General features: G+C 37.0%; 1 protein-coding gene across 4 annotated transcripts in view; it reads right to left on the minus strand.

Moving 5' to 3' along the window:
- The window catches only part of RSPO2 (R-spondin 2), a 110,952-nt gene that overhangs the window by 90,891 nt on the left and 1,220 nt on the right, over nucleotides 1-18,841 (minus strand). The gene's annotated exons all lie outside the window — the stretch shown is intronic.

The following is an 18,841-nucleotide window of genomic DNA, read 5'->3' on the forward strand; positions in this document are numbered from 1 at the left end:
ATGCTAGAAGATGTGGGCAGTCAATACTTATCAGCACATGTTAAATATTGCAAACAAAGCTGAATCCAGACTTAGGTGAATATAAGGTTCCCAGTTTAATCCATCAGATACCATCACCAGCAGTACTGTATCTTTTTCCTTTCCTGTTTTTGGCCTTGCTGGCTTTATTCTGAATGGGAAAGAGAATGATCATCTTGACATGTAACCAAGAAAAGACATTCCTTTACAAAACAGGCTCTTACATTTTATCTCCTTTCTGTAGTTATAAAACCTTGAATATGCCATGCAGTAATCATATAACGAAGAATTAACAATTGAACTATAATACACAGCAAATGTTCTTAGATGAGTCACTGTATTCTTTGTATTCTTGATTTGTTGGATTCTTTGCTGAGCAATCACCAGCTAATTACTGGGCTAACTATAGAACACCAAAATTGTTACATCTGCTCAGACGCGTCTGTTGAGGAAAAAAAGAAGGATTTCTCATTACAGATGCAAGTTTCATATTGGAGTTAGAATGAAAGTTTATGCGGTGATAGTTTTCAAGAGATCTCATTACAACTTTGCTTCAGCTATTCACATTTTTTCACATAAACGAGTCCTTTATGTTTTTAAAAGAAATGAACAAGTATATTATCTGCCCACCATAATACTACCTTCAGACTACTCTCCCAGGCCTTGTAATACATTTCAGCAGACTTGGGTTCCACAATTCAATATCTGGAAAACTTCAGTATATCAAATAACACTACAAAAACAGAAACTATCTTTCTACAGAACATGGGGTGCAATTTTTTTCATTGCTTTTGCAACCCACGCACACATTTAGACCTACACGTAGTGAGCACAGAGTAATATCAAATGTTATTGCAGAAGAATTTACTGGTCTTTTAACCCATATGAAAACCAGCACAGTGGACAAGAAATAGAGTTGCCCACTGTACAACACCTTGGGATTCAAAATGAACAGCTCATTGCAACTGTATATCCAGGACAGCTGCTGGAGCATCCTTTGCTAAATTAGTGACCTGTTAAAATCATCATTGTCTCCACATATCTCTCTCTACTGACAGTTGTTTGAATGGCAAAGTACTTGCCAAAAAAGGCCTGGCTTTTGTTCAAATAAAACAATGTAACATGGATAAGAAGCAGCCTAGCTGTAAGGAGTTTTTAACAGTAGCAGCAAGAAAGCAAGAAGAAATGTAAAGAAACCTAAAGAAACCTTTTTTTTTTTTTTTTTTTTTTTCTCTAAGAAACAGTAAGAGGAATGTCTACTACTGTTATAGATACAGGTACCACTGCTGGTAGATATTAAGTTTCCAATTATTTGTTATAACACAGCTGAGAGTGATTAGACAGTTTACATATGACTGCTAGGAGCCCAGTGCACATTATGTAGGCCATCAGGTCCTGCAGCCTAAACACAATTCTTGATTTAATGGATAAATGAATTTTGCTAAACCACTTCAAATACAGGAATGTTTTCTGAATCTGTGCACAGGCTGTTATGTATTTCCACGGAGTCTCATTCCAAAGAGATCATAACACACTAATAAAAACTGCACCCCAAAATCGCTTCTCAATTAATTAGATGTTTTTTGTGACTGCTTGTAAGCTTCTACACTGATGTCTCATTTGGCAATTATTTTTCCTTTTACCTAATATTGCCTTCAATGAAAGTTGACCACTTCTTATGAAAAAAATTCATTTTAGTGTGTCGTTACCCCTCACACCCCCAATTCTCTGCCTAGCCTCCCCACACACACTGGAAAACATCCCTATTTTCCTCCACCGAATCCACTGGGTCATTTGTCATCTTCCCAAAATACCATCTCTGTCCTGGAAGCCAACATACTGAAATATCTTAAGGACTAAGTCCATATGACAGAAAGGGAAGCTTTATTAAGAAAGATAGCTTTCAGTATAAACAGAATGAAACTCTGCAGTACAACTTTTGAAATGTCATCTATAATGAAAGCCCTTGATCAAGATTTTGCCCTTCACCAATTTAAAGCAGAAGTCTAGCACCTTGACAGCGTTAGTGCCAATCCAACAGGAAAACATTGCATGGAGAAATGAAAACTCTTCGAAGGCCTTCAAGCTTCCTTTGTACATGCACGCTTCTCACAGATGAGTTACAGATTAAGATATACAGGCTATTAGCTAGAGTATACTTTCCAGTTTGGAACCTCCATGTTTGGAGGAAGCATGAACTGAAAACACTTTACATGGGACTTCATGTCAATTGATATTAATTGATCTCAGAGAAAAACACACAATTAAAAATGTATATGTAAGGCACCAACATCTCAGGTTGTTAACCCATTTTTTTTTTCAAATCTAAATTAAAAAGCCAAGTGATATTTTAAAGACCACATTTCTTGTAGCACATTTCTACAACCAGTTCAGAGTAGAGGTTGGTGCAGCCCATTTTCCAACTGAATAACACTTACTAACTGACTTAATGTAAGGCTGTTGAGACCATTATGATCATGACTCTAGGACTCTTGTATCGGATGCTATGGGATCAATAGAAGTTTATTCCCTCCTACTTCTTAAATAAAGTGAGAAACTCTCACATTAAACTTGGGAAGAATAACTAGTCCAAAATTAGAAAATCATAGTAAAATAGGGGAGCTTGGATTTACTGCTTCTTTGCGTGGAATTTATATGTATATTAATTATTCCCTCTGTCAAACGTAGCTATTCTCATTACTGAGAAGTCTTTCTTTTGTAAGACTTACTGGAGAACTCTTCACATTCTTTACATTGCCTCAATTCTGGATTCAATGAATATTTAGCTGAAGGCAATAAAGCCACTGGCCATTTTTATTTAAGCTATGTCCAGCAAGATGTGACAGGCATCAAGACATAATGTAAAATGGTTGAGATTTCTTAATGTTTTTTGCTCCTAACCCCAAAATAAACCAATAGCAGATGAGCCTTGTCAACAATTTGCTAGTTGCTTAGTACGCTCTGACTACCATGTTCTAGAATGTGCTCTATATATCTGGTTGGTATTAAAATGCATAATGAAGAACATATTTACATCCTGTATTTTTCCAGTCCTATTCACTATATGACAGGATTAATGGGCCTACAGTTCACGTCAGGAGCCAAATTGTTCTAATAAAATAAGAAGCAGCTATCTACTGAGGTGCTGGACACGGCACAACTTGTTTATTGCCAAACCTGAAACAATACTAACAAAAGTGAGTTTTACTAAATCTCATTCATGCCCTTAATATTTCACATGCTAAAACTATGCTGAGTAAATAAAATTCAGAAACCTGAAGGAAATCCTATTCTCTTATTTTCATTGAGCATTAAGAATGAGTTTGGCTCAGTACTGCAAACATCTTGTCTTCTAGTTCACCTCAGCTACTTTTGAGATACCTAAAGACTCATCATAATCTACACAAGATATGGAAAGTACTGTGCAAACAAGCAAAGGAACAGTCATACTAGAAACGATGAAAATCACTGCCTAAGTAAAGTTTGTTCACAGACATATCTAATCCAACAGTCACACCACAAGTGAACCAGTGGTGATATTCTCATTCCAACAAGGTCAATGGAGGATGTGCCACAGCTTTAGCAGGGTCAGAATTCTTCCTATATCTGTCTTGAAGAACCTACAGACCAGTTTAAACAAATGAAACAACCGTACTTTAAAGTCCACGGCCATGTTTTAACCATCATGCAGACTCTGCACATCTCCTAAAAGAAGTAAATTCAACTATATTATCTAGTTCTGTTCCTACTTATTTCTGCTGTTTTGTTCTGATGTTTATAACTTGGAAGGTATTCTTATATCCTTAGTATTCTATATTCTATATTCTTATATTCTATAATTCTTAGTATTCTATATTCTATAATTGTATTCTATATTCTATATTCTTTTTTTATTTTCTGCTTTTAGTGTTTTTTATCCAGCATGTTCTTTGGAAGTTTTCTCCATGAACAACTGCACGATGGTTCATGAAAGAAGAATAAATGATAAAAATTATGCCAAAGATGCTGAGAGGAAGAGTAGAAAAGCCATCTATTTAAAAAGGAGGAAGGTAAGAGAGAAGAATAGGTGTCATTAATCACAGTGGAGAAACCCCAGATTTGAAAGTTACCATTCTGTAAATATATATACATTACCATATATGAATGTATCCAAGTTTTAGAAATATGTATGGAAGAAGACATCTCAAACTCTCACTATTCCCACACTACACAAATACACAGCTTACTGCAGGATCTCACTTTAATTAGATCCCAACAGCACCGTGCTTTACATCCTGCTTGTACTTAGCACATTCAAAACATCCTCCAAATCTTCTGTCATTCTCCCTGTTGTCAAACCAAGGTATCAGAGCTTGAGATATCAAACAAAGATGATGGACCAGACTTTGAAATCATGAACTGGAACAGATGCAGCTCATTTGCTGTTCAGATACGTATAGCTTTATCTCCTCATCTTGTAGGAGTAGCATTAAAAAAAAAAAAAAAAAAAAAAAAAAAAAAAAAGCTTCTGTATTTCATATCCACTCAAATCACGCAAGATACAAGATAGGTATTCAGGAAGATTGTCACTTTATGGGCATAGAAGCTTTTCTTTTCTTTTTTTTTTTTTTTTTAATCCAAATCTGAATTTCCTCATTAAAAAAGAGAAAAAATAAAAATGTATTAAGTTTACCTGTGTACTCTGCATGCTTAGCATTCAGGACATTTAAAGCAGAAACTGAAATTACTATTTGGCAAGGGGCTACTCATTTTTTTGGTAATTCTGTGGAAATGCAAATACAGTCTTAAAAACAGGCAAGTAAGATGTTTATAAAAAGCTGAAAGCTACTTGGCTCATATTACATAGATGAAGTCTCTAATGTGAATAATAAGGGACTCAAGAATTAAAGGAAAGACAATGGAAGCTCTGAAGAGGTAAAGACAAATACACTACATTTTCTACTCTTAATGTAAGAAATTCTTAATTTTAAGAATGCCTTAAGTTTTTAAAGCTGTTTCCATTTTCAAATAAGTTACAGTAAAAATCAGTAAGGTGTTCAGCTAAGTACCTCTAAATGCAGGCCTCTTTAATAATATCTTCATAGCTGAAATCTGAGGTGTCTCAAGTCTTTTGTCATTTCAAAATCTTAATCATACAATTATCTTATTTAGATATGAAATAAGATATAATTCTGGTTTTATGCATATATAAATTGTTCACACTGCAATTAAGTCAGTCTACTGCAAATAACTACTTGCATGTGAAGAGTTCCATCCTTTGTGTCTGAAAAATTAATAAGATGTGTCAGGATAAAAACACATTTAAACACTTCTGGACACATCTTGTCATGAGAATGCAGATTTTACATCAGCCAGAACAAACCCTTTCTAAATCTCTTAGATCATTGGCATGGATGCAATGTTCTACATGCAGATGTTTGCTCAGTCAGTGAACCTGAGGAGGCAGGAAACTAATTTATGTGCTTATTATCCTTCATAATAACTGTATACATGCCTAGAGATTAACATTCTAGGACCTCTTAGCAATGCAAATCACTGATACAATTTAAAACTTGATGTGATAAAACACTACCCTATGCAACAGAGCAACTGAGGCACAGAAACGAAACAAAGACTTGCAGTTCCTGTTTAAGTTGCGAATGCTCAACATTTATTTACATAGGGGAAAAAGGGAAGAGAGAGGAGAAAAAAACTCTTTGCAGACATGCATAAAAAAAAAAAAAATCCATTATGGTGGTGGTGGGATAGAAGAATCTGACGTTTAAGACATACTGACCAGCTCTGTTGGTAAAAGAACCAGGCACCTTGGATTCAAATTTCATGCTCTCACCACTAAACCACAATCCCTGCAGAGCATTTAAGTAAAGCTATAAAATGGAACATCAAACACAAAATGCAAAGCTCTAGGATGTATTTGAATACTATCAAACATTCAGCTAATCAGATTTCTCCTTGGCTAAACATACATAAACAAAACAGTGAAATTATTCCATAAAGTAGAATATCATGGAGATCTTTACATGGTTACTACATGGAAGGAGCAGATATTGTTACTGTTACAAACTAAGCATGAATGACAAAAATCAAGAAATGGATTAACACAGTAACAAGCAATGATGAAAAACAAGTCAACGATGTTTGTGGCTAAACAAAATGGGTAATGCTTAGCCAAAGCTTCAGAAGTTAGCAGTGAGAGACATAAATGAGAAAGAAGGATAATACTAAAGTGTTCTGACATTAAATCATTCCAATACAAGCCTCTTGAGAGACATGTTATTCCTCCACAGCACTGCATTTCACCATGTGCCTTTTCTCATTACATTTCTGCCAGGCTTAACAGTGACTTAAGGTATTTTTAAGAAAAATCAAGTCCTGAAAGGCACATACTATGCTGAACCTCACAAAAATCTAGAATCAAATACCATTTAATGCATCTTGCTTTTCTAAGAGGAACTTTGTAATTAAAATTTTATGTGGAAATTGATATACTGAGCAAAAGCACTCCTCGCTCCAACAGCGGTGAATAATGGTTCAGAGAGAGGTGTAAGAAACTTCTTGTTGGTAAAGGCAAATGCATATCCTTGCTAGGAGTATTCCTGACCTGTCATACTCAACTCTAAACCTAAAAGCATAACATAAAATATTTCCTGTGAAGATCTATAATTTTTATAATTGTAAATTGTTTTGATTTCCATATAAAAGGATTTCCTATGTTACCCTGCAATGGCCAGATCTCCAAGACTTCGCAGGAATGTCTATAATGGCCCGTGGTGGTGAACATCTATCTCATCACATGATGTGGGAGCTATCATTTTGTTTTCTTCTAGCCCTCTTCCTGTTCACTGTGATTTGTTTTTTCAGAGGCACTAAGCATCCCCAGTCCTCCTTTTACCTGTCTTTTACGTTATGGAGGAACTCAGGCCTTTATAACCACAGGACTTGGTATGACACCTCTAAGAGATACCCCTCACTTCAGACAGGTGCACAGGAAAGCGCTGTAAACACCTCCAAAACACAAAACAGAATAAAAAGTGATTTTCAAGGAGATCATCATAGCAGGCATGTTATTAAGAGTATGAGTCTGAGTTGGCTGATCTCTCATTATCAAAAAAAACCAGATCATAATAGATAAAAATACCTCTGTGCAACAGCCCACTCCAATGAGTCTTCTCTTGGATTTTGAGGTGTGATGCACTTTTTTTTTCCAACTCTCTCCATCTATGGATATGAATGACATGTAGCTGTTTATCAGCTAGAGTGCTTACAATGAGCTCCCAATGAGGATAAAAGCAACAGAATGCAGATGAAAAAATGTTAAGACTTTAGTAATTAGAAAAATCCAGCTGCCGCTAATAAGGAGAAGGAATGTTAAACTGGGATTCTTTTTTTTTTTCCTTTTTTTTGAAGAAAAAAAAAAAAAAAAGTTTTCTGCCACTAAGACACAGAAGCCAAGTAAATCACTGGGCTATTTCACTATATGATTGCTGGTAGAAAGCCATGCATGGAAAAACTACTGCAGCTCATCTGGTAGGAACACAAGCCCTAAATGGAGGTCTTCGTTCAGGTCAAGCTTTGGCAAATTCTAATCCTTCTCAGGTGACATTACTTGTATTCAACCACATCCCAGTTGATCTCTTCAAATATTTTCCTTCCTCTCCTCCTTAAGCCTTCCAGAGTGTGTTTAAGTAGCACAGACTAATGTTATTTTACCCAATGAGCCTCATATTACACCAGGCTCAATATGCAGTAGTTTCACTTAGCGGCTGCTTGGAAAGCTATTAAGAGAAAACAATACGAAACCAAGTCTGTCTTCAAATTCAGGTTTAATAGAGTCACATTTCAACCCTTTTCCAAAAGCTGAAAATCTCTACATGTATTTATGCCACTGCTAAAGTTACAAAAACTAAAAGTTGGAAGCAGCAAGACTTTTTCCAGGAGTCTGATGGAAAGAACAAAAAGGAATGAAAAAGAGTTTGAGTTCTCAGATAGAGCATTAGAAAAGTGAACTACAGCTCTAAAATAAGAGAAATGCCTGATTTTCAGTCTTTCCATAGGATCTGAGAGTACTATTGTATGAGAGTGCAATATTCACTAGAGCAAGCACCACTTCAGTAGTGTTCACTACACCAGAGTCAGTTTGGCATTATCCACAGACTTACAAGAAAATGTGTGAGAGCAGAGTTAGTTCTAGTATCCTAATTGTTTCACTCACAAGCCACTCTCTGGTATTTGGAAAAATATTCATCTGGAAATAAAAAAAATGGAGAACAAGGAACTCCCATGATGTAAAATTAACGTGATGGAAAACCTGATTTTTATGTTATTTGGTTGCTTTAAATGATTCAAATCATCCAGGTAAACCAAGGTTTTCATCTTCTTTTTGGTTTTGCCTCCTACATTTCACTTCCCCTGTGCACCAATAGTTTTTTTTTTGTTTGTTTGTTTTGTTTGTTTTGTTTTGGTTGGTTGGTTGGTTTTGTTTTTTCTTCTTTTAACATAGGTGGGAGAAGGGAAGTCAGAGGTGGAACAGGTGTTATTTAAAGACTTCTGCTGGCCAAGGAGTCTTGCTGAGGGGAGAAATGACAGAACTAGGAACTCCTGTGTCACCACTGAATATGAGGAAGCTCCTCTAGGTTGTTCGGTACTCTTGACAAATTTAAGGTTATTACTGCATGGCATTTAGTGCATGTATCCCAGGGATTCCTAAAGGGCACAGGCTCTCCATGTTTCTTCTCCATGTTATCTTCTCTCCTTCTTGTCCCCAGACAGGGACAAGCTAGGTACCTAAAACATTACCAAGCCAAACTACCTCTCCCAGAATCCCAGGATGGCTGAGGCTGGCCAGGCCTTCTGTATGCCACCTGGTGCCACCGCTGCCCAAGCAGTGACGCCCAGAGCAGGGTGCCCAGCACCATGTTGAGGCGGCTTCTGAAGGTCTCCAAGGAGGATACTCCACAGCCCACAGTGGAGCCAGCACTGAGCCTGCTGGAGTTCAAGAAGTGTTTGGACAATGACCTCAGATACGTGGGCTGATTTTGGGGTGTTTCTGTGTGGAGCCAGGAGTTGGACTTGATGATCCTTGTGGGTCCCTTCCAACTCAGGATATTCTATGGTTCTGTGATCATTTTTGTGGCTCTGTGTTGGACTCTCTCCACCATGTCCATGTCTCTCCTGTAATGAGAGACCCTTTGGAATTATATATATTTTATTACCACAAATCTTTACAGAAGTAGAGGTGCACATCATGTAGCACCAGGTGGCCTACAGGTTATGTTTATGTAAAGATTTTTCAAGATTCTTCTCAGTTTAACAGCACACAAATTGCACTGAAGCAGTTAATAGTTTTCTGCCCCCCCTCCTCCCCCCTCCTTTTTTTTAGAATAGCAATTAATGTAGAAAACACAAAGTGAACACAGTAAACTTGAATAAGTATTGAAAACACTATAGGTAACCATTTAAATATATATATATATATATATATATATTTCCTAAAATCTAATTCCTCAAGAAAACTTTGAAGGCCAACAGTGAAGTCCAGCAATATCTGAGACTGAATAAAAGAGTTATGATGAGCAGTTATTCTGTGGTTTTATTAGCTTAAAAAAGAAACCATAACCACTGTCACCTCAGCATCAGAGAAGTCACTGCAGTCCTGCAGACAGCACTGCTGCTGTGAGAAATACAGCTGGAACCCAAAACACCTCTTCAGAAGCACCTTTAAATTAAAAGTACATCTCAATTACTAACTCCCATACTGCCATGAGATTAATTTTTTCATACAGAAACACTGCTTCACATTTGCATAAAACAGGAATTTATTTTGTTACTGTTGCCTTTGATGTGTACATGTGTTAACCAAAACAGTGGACATACTAACAATGAAAGTGATGCCTCTGGTGCCTTGCATGTACCTGCATACCAGCAGGGCAGACTTCCCCATGCTCTACCACGCCAGGCACACAGCCCAGGCATGCCCGACATGACCTGTCCATGAGAAATCAGTACTTGTTGCACATCTTCATGGAACCACAGAATCATCTAGGTTGGAAGATACCTCCAAGATCACCTAGTCCAACCTACGACCTAACACTAAGAAGTCCTCCACTAAACCATATTGCTAAGCTCTACATGTTAATGTCATTTAAATACATTTATCTTAAAGCCACCAAGAGAGAAATATCTAGGCCACATACACTTGGATGGCCCAGGAGCCTATCTAAAATGAAAGTCTCTCCTATCATCAGCCGTTGCCCCAGGAGCAGATGACCAGAGCACAGACATACAACCATCTTACTCCAAAAGGTGCCACCCTTCCTCACGTCAACTTTCCTCACAAGTGGCAGTTCAGCAAAGTGGGGGAGACAAGACTGACTGTTTTGGAAAAGATGGGAGGCCAAACATAGAGGTGAAACCACCTCCTGATAATGCTCCTGATGAAGGTATTAGAACATGTAATTCTATGAGGCTAGATAAATAATCCAACACTCCATGAAACATTATTTGCTTTTACATCCCTTGCAAGAGCGAAGCATCCCAACATAGAGGCCATTTTTAAGTATTTTGCAATAACAGGCAATAACTTTAATAAAATTGAAAAAAAGAAGCTGCAAGCTGCTGTCTGATGTTGTAAGCACAACCTAAGGCATCTTGGAGGCATTATAGTACTCCTGCTGAGTTACAGTTACTTTTGCATAGTCAAATCTGAGTCCATGTCCATCATGCTATTAGCATTCACTGTGTAAAATGAGACATAGACCAGGTGTGAACTAGCTGTCATGAAAGGCCAAAGAACATTTCTGCTAGTGGGGGGAAATCCAGCCCAGATTCTGCTCTGGTGACTTCAATTCAGGGTTTCTTCCTTGGCTGTTGTCTAAGCAATGCCAGCACTACACAGCCCCACCATAGCTGGGATCCTTAAATGTTATCTCATTATAGATAATGTGAAAGATGATTAAACTTTAATTCCCATTCAAAAGAGTCTTAGCTACATGATTGCCAGTATATTCAACAGGAAAGTCAGTAGGTTTATAATAAAAACATATCTATCAAAAATTTTGCAGCAATTGAAAAAAAAAGAAATGAGCAAGTTGGTAATATGCCTATCTTTGCTAAACATAGTTGCTGTTTCAGTGGTTTCCAACCTGCCCAGCAAATTCAGAATGGACACGCTGGCTGTTGTCAGCACTGCTATACATGTGCAGAGTAATCTGTGCATGCACAACAGCCATTTGTCTGATGTGGCTGGTTTGGTTTTTATTTATTTATTTGGTATTTCAAAGGTGGCAACCATACGGCAGAAGAGACCTTGCATTAGTGCAGAGTATATATTTGTCTGTAACATATTTGAGCCAGCATTTCAAATCAGGAAATATATATAACTGGATCAGAAAGTTTATACTTTGTTGCACCACTGCAATTATCTATCACAAAAGCTGTTGTCCCACTGCAGTGTATATCTGTACAAGTCTTTCCTAGTATACACACAGGCACAGGTATTCCCTGCTGCAGCCTACTTGGGAGTTAGTAGCAACCTCTCAGTTATTTAAACAAAATAAATACATTTTAGACAACACAAGAAGCTTACATTCCCAAAACTATTTATCTTTTAGGTCTCTGTCTCTCTACACTTATGTTTGTGTCTGTTTTTCTTCAAGGTGAAGAAAATCTTGATATTTCACCAAAAAAATAAGCTTGTGCAAGGTAAATTTGAGACTAGTAATGATGAGACTCTGGATTATTTTTAAATTTACATTTTAAAAACCCTAGAGAGCAAAAATTATTATTTAAACACAGTAAAATTTTACTAGACAGACTTTTACAGCACTTTGAATCTATATTAACCATATATAATATTTGCTGGTGCCCTCTTCAAATAGTGTTCATATTAATAGTATTTATTCTTAAATGTAATTACAGAATTGCATGCCTGTTCTAAATATTGGCTGTAATTAATCACACTTTCCTTACCAGACAAACACCATCCCAAAAAAAAAAAAACAAAACAACAAAAACAAAAGGGTTAAATTCCATTCACTTAAAAAAGGACAAAGTTTCACAGATACATCAAGTACTTGGATCTACTGAAATCGGTACTTCAAAGAGAAATACATAACTGATCAATTAATGGATGCCATGCTTAATTACCAGATACCAAACTGCATGCTATCAAAAGATGTTTCACAAGCTTCTCCCATTATAGTGAAGCAAAAATCATGAACATTTTTGCACTGTTCACCACATCTTGAAAAATGGAATCTTAAAAACCTCCCTTTTCTTTGTGATTACATAATCAGGATTCTTAAGATATGTTAAGAAAAATCACTTTTTCCCATACTACTATTTTATTCCTTTATTTACATTATTTCACTCCTTACAGTTTGTACACTCAAGTTCAAGAGGAAAGGTCAGGAAATTTAATCACCAATATCTTTTCCATTGCCCAAAATGAGGTGACAACTCGTCATTTAAACAACAAAGAATTCCACCAAAATAAAAGTAGCACAAAGCCACATAGATTCATTCTAGCATTGTCTTCAAGAGTATTTAAGTACTAATATAAGGATGATGTATGTATGTACATAAAATGCTAACATCTGCTCCATGGACCATGGTCCATGGAGTTTGATAGATGAAGCTCAGAGGTGTGCATATCTTTGAAATCAAAGTTCTGAGATGGGGCAATCCAAGATTAAAGACATACAATTAAGTTCCCAAACCCTTCTAGTTGCACAGGATATCAGAAAATCTACAGTAAGAAATATTGTGATACTCCATCACATGATGAGTTACAGTGGTTGCCTCCACCCCATGCTCAGAATATCAACCTTCATTTCAAGTAAGTACTTTTGACATACAAGATAACAAACACCAATTTCTTGTAATTCCCCCTTCCCCCTATCCATGAAGAAACTATATTGGAAAGGTGGCATTAAATTCTCTGTCTATCAGACTCTCACTCTTGCCTCTCCTGTGTTTGACACCCACTGCTATCTGCCTTTTGGGGAGCACACACAGGAGAGGCCACCACCCTGATATCTTTCAACTTCACTTCTCCTCAGAGTTTTGAGGAAGTATTAGTGAAAATGGACAGGATTGTTCACCTCACGGTAAACCATGTGACAGCTGAATCAGAGAAACATAGCTGCATCATTTTTTTTTCCTCAAATCAGGCTCATAAGTTAGTTATCTTACTGCCCACAGATATATGAAGTTTAATAGGTAAAAAAAAATAAACTCTGGTCAAAAAAAAAAAAAAAATGGCCTTAATGCATGGAGCTGCCTGGACAAAGCCATTGTGTAGACAGGAGCAGTAGCTGTACAACCCAAACTCCACATCTGTCCAATGGTGCTCAGAAGCAGGATCCACTTGACACTTCACTTAGTAAGGTGCATTGGTCAGGATCCAACTTTATTATAGCTGGATTCTCTTCACAACCCCTTTTCCACACCACTACACCTGAAATTCTTTGGGAGGAGATTTAACAGGCTTTAAATCCAACACCACCGCCCAGAAAGCAATAGATTCACTGTGCATGCATAAAGCGACTTTGCAGCACCCAAATAATGCTTTCCAAAGCATTGCATCTGCTAAACAAACACTACACAGACAATGAGTATATACACCATGGCAGCACCTAATTTTGGTGTCTAAAGCAGCCCCTGATGAAAGGATCAAGCTGTTACACTTGTGCATTATCAATAGCCAACATATATGAAGTCATGCTTTTCACTAAGAAAAGGATTAGTAAATACTTGGAGTCTAGACAAATACCAGAAGGTTCTCCAACTGTGCCTGAACAAATCTTTGAGGTTAAAAGAGAGGGCATATGTGAGGAAAAAAGTGATTTAATTTTATATTATATATCTAAAAATCAAACATATCTAATACAAAATAAATTCTTCAGGGACTATATATGTTAACTTTAACAGACCTGCACCAACATGTAATTTTAATAGGAAAGGTCAGAAGGTTGCATCTCCTTTCATTTGGTGTTGATTTTAGCTTCCCTCAGAGGCCAAAAATACATATTTGAATTATACTTCAATTATAGATAGAGGCAAATGGTCATCTTATTTAAATTTTGTTGAGTTTGAGGTATGCCTATCTGATCAAAGGCAGACTTCTACCATAGGGTGAACTAAATCGTAATAAAAGCTCCATAGGCCCCACTGACTAACACTCCATCAGTTCTAAAAGAAAACGTAGACATTCTTGTTACAGATAATAATGTGTAGTCACGTGAATTCCACCCCCACAGTTTATAATCAAGGATGCATTTTTGGAAAGGGATGTTATGACTCAGCTACAAGTTTCTGACTTTGATGTACAGTCCACTGGGAAAAATATGCAACCTGTGATGATCTGCAGGTTTGACTAGAATGTGCCCTCTAATCTATGAAAACAAATCAACTTACATAGCTAAGGCTGTTTTTTTTTTTTTAAAAAAAAAAAAAAATGCTAGATGGTCAGAAATGAAATGCAGACATTCGTGGGATAGTCAGACTTTTGGCAGAAGTAGGAAGAGAAAGAAAATGAAACAAAACAAAAGACAGTTTAAAGAAAGACCACTCTCTTTCTTTATGCCTTCAGTTTTGATACTGATCACCTCTTCCACATTCTATTTTTTAAATATAATATTTTTTCAATAAAAGCAACTTATATAAAACAACACCATGCTAGTGTACTTTATCATATTAATTACACAGCCCTGTATACTGTAGCCAATACATTTAAGTGTAAAACAGTCTTATTTTTATCACCTTATCTCCCCTAATTAGTAAGCACCCTCACTTTTGGTATTTGTCATGCATTTTGACCTACTCTAGCCAACAGGTTTCAGTTAAGCCCTAGGGAACATACTCCCAAAAACTGGAAGGCACACAGTTAAACCAAGTCTATCAAGCATATAAATGTGTCCTTCATCAAATCAAAGAGCACTTTGAAAATCTTCCTATAGGTTTTAATACAAAAGGATAAAAGCATAGCACTGACCAGACACCCATCTAGCCCAGTATCCTCTCTCCAAGTGACCTGTAATGGAAGCCAAAGGGATGCATCCAGAAAAGAAAAAGCATATATAAATCAGTATTATGCTACGTGCTCCCCATTTTCAGCATCCACCATAACAAGACTTGAGATACCTCAGGGTATTAGATGCATGTGACCTGCTCCAAGGCTATCCTGCCTGTTCTCCAGTTGTTGCACCAGAAGGTCATGTATATCACCTGTCAAACTTGCCAGGCCTAAACGGGCATCTTAAATATCACAGACAGCACCAGAAGTCTACTCAGGCAACTGAATCAAGCACCTGAACTTAGGTGTCCACTTTCAAGCTGAATCCCACTCCTGGCATTTTGAGCATCCCTTCTAAAAGTCTTCACAATTCACTTCAGCACAGTGCATTGTTAGCTAGTTTGTTATTCCTTCATTCACACACAAGTTCTGTCTTTTGCTGAAGTTCAGGAAGCTTCCTCAGGCTTACCAGACAAGAGAGCATATGTAGCCAAAACTTTAACAGCTTGTCTTCTCAACAGTTTCAATGTAAGGATATTCTTACTGGTGTAGTAGTAGGATGTGTATATATATACTAACTATCCTAAGTAGTAAGGGGTTGAAGAACAGAAACTACCCTCTATAACTTTACTACTGCTCACAGGTACCTGGTTAATCTCTCCAGAAAGTGTTAACACATCTTTTATAAATTGTTACAAGTATTTAATGTACAACCTGAGGAAAACAGTTCAAAGTACAGCTTCATAGTAGGATTTTAAGCCTTGACCTACAGACAAAAAAAATCACTGTCCTCCAAATGTAACACGTTTCAACTTCAAAGGGAAGATGTTAGATCAGATAAGATGTTTGGATACTGTTGGACAATTAAAAGATGTTCTTTATTGTACAGTTTTTTGTTGTTTAAGGTAGTACATTGCTCTTTGGAGTCAGTAAAATTCTTGTAAAAACAGATGTGGTATTTACCTTGATCAGGTATTTCCAGCACAGGTTTCTTTTTCCTAATAATCAAATCCTCAATCTTTTCCATGAAGCTGAGAAGGGGCTCCAAGACTACCTGCTTCCCAGGTAACCATATTATTAGGAAAGCTACATCCCCTAAATAAGCTTTCCTCTAGTTGAAAATCCATGTAACAGATTAATTACTGCTGTGTGGTCAAGATATCCATCTTACATTAAGGTGATACGGATTTAATCCACATAATTTTGATTCCAGCAACTATGTTCTTCCATATATGCATGTAATCCTATGAGAACCCTACAAAGAGCTATATTGAGCCACTGACACTTGAGGAAGCTTCCCTTCCTATTTCTGCCTGTGGATATTTTGCTATCACAATTTTTACTTACCATTCACACATTGCCACAGATGTATTCCCTTTCTTCATGTATATCCAACACAGTGTGAAAACATCCAGAGGATGAGTATTTATGGTAACCTTTATCACACTCCTTGAATATGAACTCTTATGAACAAAATAGAGACAAAATTCGTACACTCACAATTTTACTTATAGCCAAGACCTGCAAGAAAATTCCAATATCCCCATGTGAATGTGTCCCCTTCATATCACCTTGCTATTCCAGCAGTGGTCTGATCAACTCCAGGTAGTTTCGCTGTACTACAAAGTCTTCCTGTTAATGCCAGCATTGCTATTACATTGACTTTTTGTTTATTTGTCAGAGAATTCTTTTAGCAACTTACTTTTTGGTGGTTGTCCACAATGAAACCTATATTCTTTTCAGTTGGTGCTTTTGCAGAAACCCATTGCTCCTCCTCGTAAACCAGGCTGATAGTCTTCATTTCTACATACTACCATATGTATCTCAAGTTTGAGAAAATTGTTCTCCTCACTTCTCAAAGAGGAGGAAAATCATACACCCCATGATGTTCAGTGAAGTGCTAAGACAAAGTTTTTCATCTTGTACTGACTGATGAATAGAAAGAGAAATCCAAAGAAGATATTAAATTTTTCATTGAAGTGAGCAAGCGTATAGGTATCTAAAAGAAGTGAGAAATCAAGTTATACAATTAAATGAGAAAGGGAAAGGAGGAGCTTTGATATTAAATAAGCTAGCTGTGAAATTGGACTACAGACCTTTATGCTATAAAACCTTTAAGCATATTTTAGAATAGCTTCTGAAAGAAAGGCAAGTGACCATAACCACCTTCTTAGGATGGAGACTTCCAAAGAGAGAAGTTGCTAGAGTGATTCAAGAGAAGTATGGGTTCTGGTCTGAATGAATTAGGCAAAGTAGTATTTTAAATGAGTTGCAAAAGTAACTAAGTCAAGCAGTGGAGCTAGCAGAATCTGTTGGTTGTGATATATTTAAAGAGTAACTTTTAAGATTGTGGCATTGACTAACAAAGCAAAAGTCAGTGCCAGGTAGGATCCACTTTCTAAGCACAGATTTTTTTGTTCCCCTTTACTGCAATGTTGCATGCCTTAGTTTAGGAAAGGGTTGAAAGCAGAAGGGGATACAGAGGTCTGGAAACATCCACTCACATTTACTAAATTCTTGTTTACTAGAGTATTCCACACACACACCAACACAGGCATATATATATTTAAAGTTTATGGTACGCAATTTAGCTGCTTTTCAAAAAAGAAAAAAAAAAAGTCAGCTACACATGATATTTGCCATGATTCCAGACTGAATGCAATCGATTTCTACCGCACAGGAGACTCAATCTATGCCAAAAATTTTATTTCATTAAGAAAATGATATTATGGAGCATCTGAGATCATGTAACAGACAAAACAGAATGCCAGAGAAATTTTAACTGCCAGTACCCCACAGTGAATGCCTGATTATTTGCAGATGGGATATGGAAAAATTGTGAAATTATTGGAATTTTGAGTCCTGTATGAAAGCATTACTTCAGACTGCATGTGTCATGGCAAATGTCTATTAGAGTTTTGAATACATTCTTAGATTTTGCTTTCAGTACTTAAAACTGGCTGTGCTTACTTCTTTAGGCTTATTAACTGGAAAAGACTGCATTCTTCAAAGTGCAAACCAGAACCCTAAGGTGACAGCACAAAACAGTGCCAGTAAGTCAACTGTCAATACCGATGTTATTTATCCAATAACTAAACTAAAACCTAATTTAAATCAATCTCCTTCGGAAAAGCCAGTTGTTCAACAAGCACAACAATTGGTCTAAGATCAATCAGCAAACATGAGATCAATTAAAACCAGCTTAAGTTTTTGCAGGAGGACAATTCACACAACTCAAGTTAGATGTCTATTCATTTCAGTACTCCCACAATGCAATCCTTAAGCTCTGTTGTAAAGCAGAAATACCACTATCACCCTCCGCTGTCTAGCCAGCACTCTAAGTAGTTCCACATTTAATTAAAGACACAGTATCCCCTTTGTTAGCACAGATAGCCTGGTCACTTTAAACGACTGCTATCATTTTAGCCACACACACAAAAATTAAATTCTGGAAACCATCTGTTGAAAACCCATCAAAACCAAATTGCTTTGCAATTGCATTTGTACCCACTCTAAAGCTTACACATGCATGAAAGTGCAAACTATTTTCCTTTTGCAAGTTTTGTACCGGCTTAACATTGAAGATGTCAGCTCCCTCCCCTTCCAAGGAAGGCTTTAGCACAGTTTGGTGAGAAATCCCAGTTTCTTGGCAGTGGAGCCACCTGATTTCCAGTCAACTTTAGAAACGAGGTGGAGACACTGCCCAGAAAAGCACAGGAAAAGGGGCAACAGAATAATTCGGAACATGCAGATGATAAAAACATTTTAAACTGAAAGTAAACCACCACTAACCCCCCCCGCCCCCCCCCC

Source organism: Oxyura jamaicensis, chromosome 2 (genome assembly GCF_011077185.1).
Source record: "Oxyura jamaicensis isolate SHBP4307 breed ruddy duck chromosome 2, BPBGC_Ojam_1.0, whole genome shotgun sequence".
In the NCBI taxonomy this organism is placed as follows: Eukaryota; Metazoa; Chordata; class Aves; order Anseriformes; family Anatidae; genus Oxyura; species Oxyura jamaicensis.